Here is a 6,925-nt window from a genome sequence, read left to right as displayed (position 1 = left end):
TGATGTGGAAAATTGTAAGAGTTTCAAAAGTTTCGGTTTTATATATATATATATATATATATATATATATATAGATTATGAAATGTGTTTAAATGGTACTAAATATATTTATATATAAAGCTCCACCAAGGAAATATATTCATTATAAATGAAAGATTTTTAAGGTATGAGATGTAGACATAGATAGCAAGAGTGTAAATATTTATTAAGAAATTTTGTGGTTAAGTAGCTATGAAGTAAGGTGACCTTGATAACATAAGTAAGCTTCCTTCACACCCTTGAGCATAAGAGCCTAGGCATCCACCCCAAATTTATTATCTTTGACCCCATAGTTTCTTCTCAAACTCAATCTACTACAAATCTAAATCACACACACAAATAAAACACAACAAAAAGAGGGGGATCAATACAAACACCAACACTATAACACAAATAATTATATAAGTTTCACAGTTAAAGTAAATACAACCACTGATTCTCTCACCTGCTGGGTTGTGTTCCTAGTAACCCTACAAAATCAAAAGCAAAGCAAAAAAGAAAAGAAGGAAGGTTGAAATACAGCAGTAAGTTTTATAACCATGAACAAAAAGAATTAAAGATATCAACTATTCTAATTCTTTCTCTTGTAATGTTGGTTTTCCAACATGTTCTCAGGAGCAAATAGAAAAAAGGCCAATCAAAATCAAATAAACCCATTTGTAAATCACAATTTCAAATACAACCCACTATAAGATTGCCCTTAAAACAACCATACATGATCCTCTGTATCCTGTCTCTTGTCTTTGTCTCTCTCTCACACTTGCTGGCAGATTTTTTATTTTTTATTTTAGCAAAAAATTCAGCATTGTAATATAAAAAAGTGTCTATCCAATGGTGACACACAACATAAGAAAAGTGTTGCTTTTACTGGATTACTCTTAGCACTTATGAATGCTCGAAAAAGTGTGAAAACACAAGAGCTATTTAGACCCCTAAATTAAAGTTACGGCTCAATTGATTTTACTCTAACTTAATACTAAGTGCAAAATAGAGTAAATGAGAGCCGATAAACAAACAAGCTACTCTAACTCATAATCATTATAACACAGTAGTAAAATGAAAAGTAAAAGAGTAGGGAAGAAGAATGCAAACACAAGATAATATGCCGATGTGTTATCGAAGAGGAAACCAAAGAATCGGCGAAAAACCTCTCTACCGCCCTCCAAGCAGTAATTGATCCACTAGACAATTAGTTGGGATACATGGGTTAGCAGGAGACCTTCCAAGCCAAATCTAACCGATGTACCTAAGCCCTCCAAGCTCCTACTCCAACAAGGCTTCTCGGAACCGTGTCTTGTTTAGCTCTCTGAATCCCGCAATACGCCCGATTGCATCCGCCAAAGCCTGGCTTCTTCCAATACTTCCCAGCAACACTGAAACCTCACTTAATACTCTGAAAGAGTGTGGTAAGTGTTTGGGCTATCAACCTCTCAATGGTATGGAAATGGAGAGGTAGGAGTTAGGGAAAATCCACAAGCAATTGTGTAGAGAAATGTGGGTATAACAATCTCTAACTCTCAAGGTTTATGGCTAGGATTTTCTCTTTGAAGCACTCCTCAACATCTGTGGGTAATGTGGGTATATATATTGTGGGTACAGAAAGTGTGTATCAAATAAGACAATCTGGCAAAATAAAATATTTCGCAAGTGTCTCGCGAGAAGGACTTACCCGCGAGCTACTCGCGAAACACAGCTATCTCCATCCTGTCCTAACTCTTCACATTCTAGTCATGTGCAGGCCACATGCATCATTTCACGGGATGCTTAGTCGTGAGCTACCCGCGAAAACTCTTCAGTCTTCAATTTGCTTGAGTCTTCATATTCTCTCTCTCTCACACACAACCCTTACAATTAAATCCCACATTAAATACAGTGTACAAAAGATTGAACATAGTTACAATCAAATTTGGCACGGAATTAAAGCCAACAAAACATATAGTTGTAAATTAAAACTTTACAATCTCTCCCTTTGGCTATTCCGTGACAAAACCCCTAAAACAGACTCTAGACTTAAACGTGAGTTTGGGAACAGTGGTAAAACTCACTCACACCTGATCAAGAAGTTGTAAAGCGCTTGCATGTATATACCTATAACCTAAAACACTTGCACACAAACAAAACTTTCATTAAGCTTATGACAAGTTGAATAAATGGTACGTACATGAGCAAGTAAAGTGTGATCAAGTTTGTAAACACTATAAAACATGTAAGCATATCTTGATCATACAAGAACAGTCATTAAAGAATGACTACAATGAGCATTTAACTAGTAAATGCTCATCCAGACACGCAATGCAATTAAGATCACTCACAAGTATTAATTGCATGTCCAATACACAACCAATGCAAAATACACGAAGTATTTGCATCTAGGATACAAGATCCTACTAGGTAGGAGTGAGCAATGGACCCGGCCCACCCGAAAACCCGACCGGCCTGACCCGACCCGAAAGGTTTTGGGCGGGTCTGAGCATATTCGGGTCGGGTTTCGGGTCTTATTTTTGGGTTATTTTCGGGTTCGGGTCGGTATCGGGTCGGGCGTCGGGTCCTATATATACACTAGTTGAACCCGATTTTTTCTTCTGAAAAAAACCCTACTCTCTCCGCCTCCCTCAGCTCTCTCTTTATTCCTCAAACCTCATCCTTACAAGCCAGTTTAAAGCTTTGTCTCTGTGTAAGTCGAATAAATAGCTCAACACGAATTTGTTTCTTGTTATCTCTGTTTGTTGTTAATTTAGTTGGGTATTGCTTTGTGTATAAACTGTAAATAGAGCTGAGATTCTTTGTGGGTTTTTGAATTTATTATCAGAATCAGTCCAGTTAGATTTATCATCTCTGTGTGTTTGCTCTTTGATTGGTTTCTGAGAAAACTGTGGAAGAAAAAACGAACTTAAAATTCGGGTTTTCATATTTTTCTCACTTTTGGGGTGTTGCTAGTGTGTTTGCTCTTTGTTTGGGTTTGATTTTCTTGCGTTTTGTGATGTGGGTTTGGCTTGAATCGTTTTTTTAAGGACCCATTTCGATTTTTTTTCAGGTTTTTAACTGAAGAGCTGTGCTCCTCTGCCTCTCTCACTGAGTTCTCTCTACGTGTGTAACAGTGTAAGTCATCCACTCATCTTTGTTGGGTTTTTTTTTTTTTTTCTTCTTAATTTCCTTGTCTTAGTCTTTGATTTTGGGAGTTTTTACATCTTTTAGGAACAACCCTTTTCATATTGATGAAAAAGAACTACTTTGGATCTGATGGATTGGTGGGGTTTTGTGTTCTCTGTGATGTTATGTTGTTTTATTGTGTTATTTTTCTTAGCATGCAAACAGGGACTAATGGGTTTGTGTTGTTAGTGTCTGTTTTTCTATGCATTATTTTAGTTTTTTTTTTTTTTTTTTTTTTTTTTTTTTTTTTTTTTTTTCATTTGGGTTCTTGTTTCGGTGTATGTATGTTTATAATCAATGGGGGTTTTTGTATGTTGTTTGGTTAGTGAGAAAAAAAAAGAAGTAGTATGCAGATGAAAAAATGAATCTAAAGGTTGTATAGATGACCCACTTGCTAATGTAACAGTAGTGTTTGAATATTTTCCCGTGGTTTCAATATTAAGTTCCATGGACTTCTGGACCTTCATTGTTCTTATATTTGCCTCTGGATTTTCAGTCAGCTTCAAAAGCCTCGCTAAAAAACCCTTTTTTTTTTCTATTAAAAATTTTATGGGCAACACAGGATTGCCTTTTTATACTAGTGGTTTTGGTTCTTTTAGTATAGATGATGATACACTTACTAATGTAACAGTAGTGTTTGAATATTTTCCTGTGGTTTCAATATTAAGTTGCATAGACTAATAGATTACTAATGTCTCTGTTGCTCATCTTTCTTAGTTTGTGTTGTAGCTACAATGGATCTCATTACTTGTCTTGTCTGTGTATCAAATAGTAATTGTTTCTCAAGTTATGTGAATTACATTTCAGGAAATGGAGAATCTTGAATTCTTGAACAGTAATAATTTTTAATGATTGATTTGTTTTGTGTGGTAATAGGTCATGGATTCAATGGAGCCTACACAACCTGATGTTTGGTGGAATATTTCTAAGTTCCATATAAGGTATACAGTGACCGTTAAGACATCTCTTTTTCTTTCCTGCATTTTTCTCAGCAACAAAATGTAGCACAAATATTATTCTAATTTTCTTTTCAGCAGACTGGGAAAAGAAATCAGAGAACCTTTGTATCATATGTGACCTCTCATATTACTACATGTTTTACTCACTTTTCATATGATGAGAAGTATAAAGAAATTTCATGGAGTGCCTTTATTCTAGTCAGCTGCTCTGCTTTCAGTTTTGAATAATTCTGTCTTATTCTATTAATTACAGGCACCAGGTACTCTTAGTTGATTATGAAGTTAGCAGATGACCGTTCAAATTCCTACCAATCAGCATCAAGTCCTTGCTAGGCAGTTGGAATCACATGGGTTGGGCAGCTCCAAGCCTCATGAACAATGTTGAGGAAAAGAGAAAGGCAAGCTCACACAGAAAAGTGCTGCAAATTATAGGAACCAAATGTATCACTGAGTTTTGTATGAAATGGGTGGAGACTAACCACCTCAGAACTGTCAAAGCTACACCAACTCAGACTGATCCATGGATTGATCTTTCCCATTTTGTCATTTGGCCTCGTTTTTGTGTATCTAAAAATTTCTTCTTTGTTTGTGTTTATGGGCTGGCCCTTTTTGTGTTATTTGGTTTAAGGCTCTCTTTTTTTTGTTGAAGTATCTGAATTTTAGTTGGTTGAATTGTTATTTGGATTATAATTTGTTTTGTTGATTGGTGTTATTTTGGTTGGTTCTATTTAGAGTTTGTGTTTTCTGGGTGATTAGATTGAAATTTGATGCAAGTAAATTGCATCGACATGCATGGCATACACTGATGCCTATGAGTAATAGGCTCACTGGGGAATTGGAGTCCTAGCAATGCATGAATTGGATTCCTGCTTGATATAGAATAATTATGATTTTGTTCACACTTAAAAGGCAACAGGGTGCCATTTGTTAGCGAGGCACAGCTTTGATATGGAGGATATGAACAGCTAGCAATATATTAAAAAAAAAAAAAAAAAAAAAACTGTCCAACCCGAGACCCAACCCGAGGCCCGAAAAACCGACCCGATTGAGGACCCGATTTTTCGGTTCGGGTCGGGTTTAAGACAGTGAAACCCGATTTTTGTCGGGTCGGGTTTTGGGTCACAGTAAACCCGACCCAACCCGACCCAGTATCAGTCCTACTACTAGGGTACAAATGAGAGGTACTAAAGATATATAATCAACATCTAAAAGTACAAAAAAATTCTACAAAGCATTGAGATAAACACAACTACTGAATATAAACTGAAATTAAAAATAGAGTATTAAAGCTTTAAAAGAAAGCAATAAAAACTGTAAACAAATAGTTATAAAAGTTAAAATAAATAATGCTAAACCGCCTATATGAACCAATGCTTCTAAGTCTAAACTATGCTCCCCCTAAACTGTGCAAGCTCCCCCCTCAAAATTTTCTTCCCCTTTTTGATCGGAATGGCCAAAGAGGCTAGAACTAGTCGGACTCTGAATCTGAACCATGGTCTACGAATAAGTCCTCGATCTGAGAAGATATTACCGTGATCTGACCCTGAACGTATGCAAACTGGTCTGTGGTGTGTTGCACATGGGAGTCAAGCATGGTAAACATCTGGTCCACTCTAGCTAGGAGGCGATCAAGTCTGTTTAGTCCTCATGTTGGTGCTGAAGAAGATGGTTGAGCTAAAGTCTCTAGTGCAGAAGTGAATCTATCAATCTCCTCCTTTGTATCACCACCCTCCTCCTCAACACGATCCCGTGGTATTGAAGACACGCCAGTTTTGGAGCCTTTGATGTGGGCTGTGCTCCGAATCATTGTATGTGCACCAATAGGATAGTCTCTTTGAACTACAGTGGGACCACTCGGAAGTTTGAGCCTTGACTTCGCAATGAGGCCCATTATGAGTGAGGGGAATGGCATGACTGAAAGTTCAAATAGTGTAAAAACACCCTTGAACGTGTAGACCCCCAATTTACAAATTAACCAATTCAAGTTTTATGTCAAACAACTAGTGTGTGGAAGATGAACAAAAGCTATAAAACAGAATTGGAAAACTATCTAAGCCAAATTAAAATCACAACCCACAGCAGATAATAAAAGGCAAAGATAAAAGGGAAGGAAGATGCAAACACAAGGACAACACGCGATGTGTTATCGAAGAGGAAACCGAAGCCCTCGACGTAAAACCTCTCTGCCGCCCTCCAAGCGGTAAACAATCCACTAGAAAATGTAGTTGGGATACATGAACAGCAATAGACCCTCCAAGCCTAATCTACCCAGTGCACCTAAGCCCTCCAAGCTTCTTGCTCCAACAAGGTTGCGCCGAACCTTTTTCAAAAACAAAACAAGTAAAGTAAGATCAACAAAAACAAGAACAAAACAAAAACTTGTAAAAGAAACATGACATCATCCAACAGAACATGTGTAACTTATAAAGCAAATATGCAATAATGAATACACTGAGATCACATGGGAGATAGAGTTCAACAAATGATACCGACACCAATTGTCTTACGCAAAGATTCAAACCTCGGTCCATCAAGAGGTTTAGTGAATATGTCTGTCTTTTGGTTGTCAGTGTTGATAAACTCTAGACACACAATCTTTTCTTCCACCAAATCTCAAATGAAGTGATACTGGATCTCAATATGCTTTGACTTCGAGTGTTGAACTGGATTTTTTGACAAATTTATGGCACTCGTGTTATCACAAAACACACACATAGTGTCTTGAGTAATTCCATAGTCATGTAAGAGCTTCCCCATCCATAATAGTTGTGCACAAC

The 6,925-nt window shown here is 37.0% G+C and overlaps 1 long non-coding RNA gene across 1 annotated transcript; it reads left to right on the top strand.

Moving 5' to 3' along the window:
- The first annotated feature begins 2,611 nt into the window (after positions 1 to 2,611).
- Positions 2,612 to 4,879, top strand: LOC126695107 (uncharacterized). The gene is made up of 4 exons (XR_007645968.1): positions 2,612 to 2,713; positions 3,074 to 3,138; positions 4,066 to 4,130; positions 4,402 to 4,879. It is a non-coding gene; the product is annotated as an uncharacterized LOC126695107 (long non-coding RNA).
- The last annotated feature ends 2,046 nt before the right edge of the window (positions 4,880 to 6,925 follow it).

Source organism: Quercus robur, chromosome 8 (assembly GCF_932294415.1).
Source record: "Quercus robur chromosome 8, dhQueRobu3.1, whole genome shotgun sequence".
Lineage (NCBI taxonomy): Eukaryota > Viridiplantae > Streptophyta > Magnoliopsida > Fagales > Fagaceae > Quercus > Quercus robur.
The sequence above is the reverse complement of the archived record's forward strand: the minus strand, read 5'-3'. Positions and strand labels throughout refer to the sequence as shown.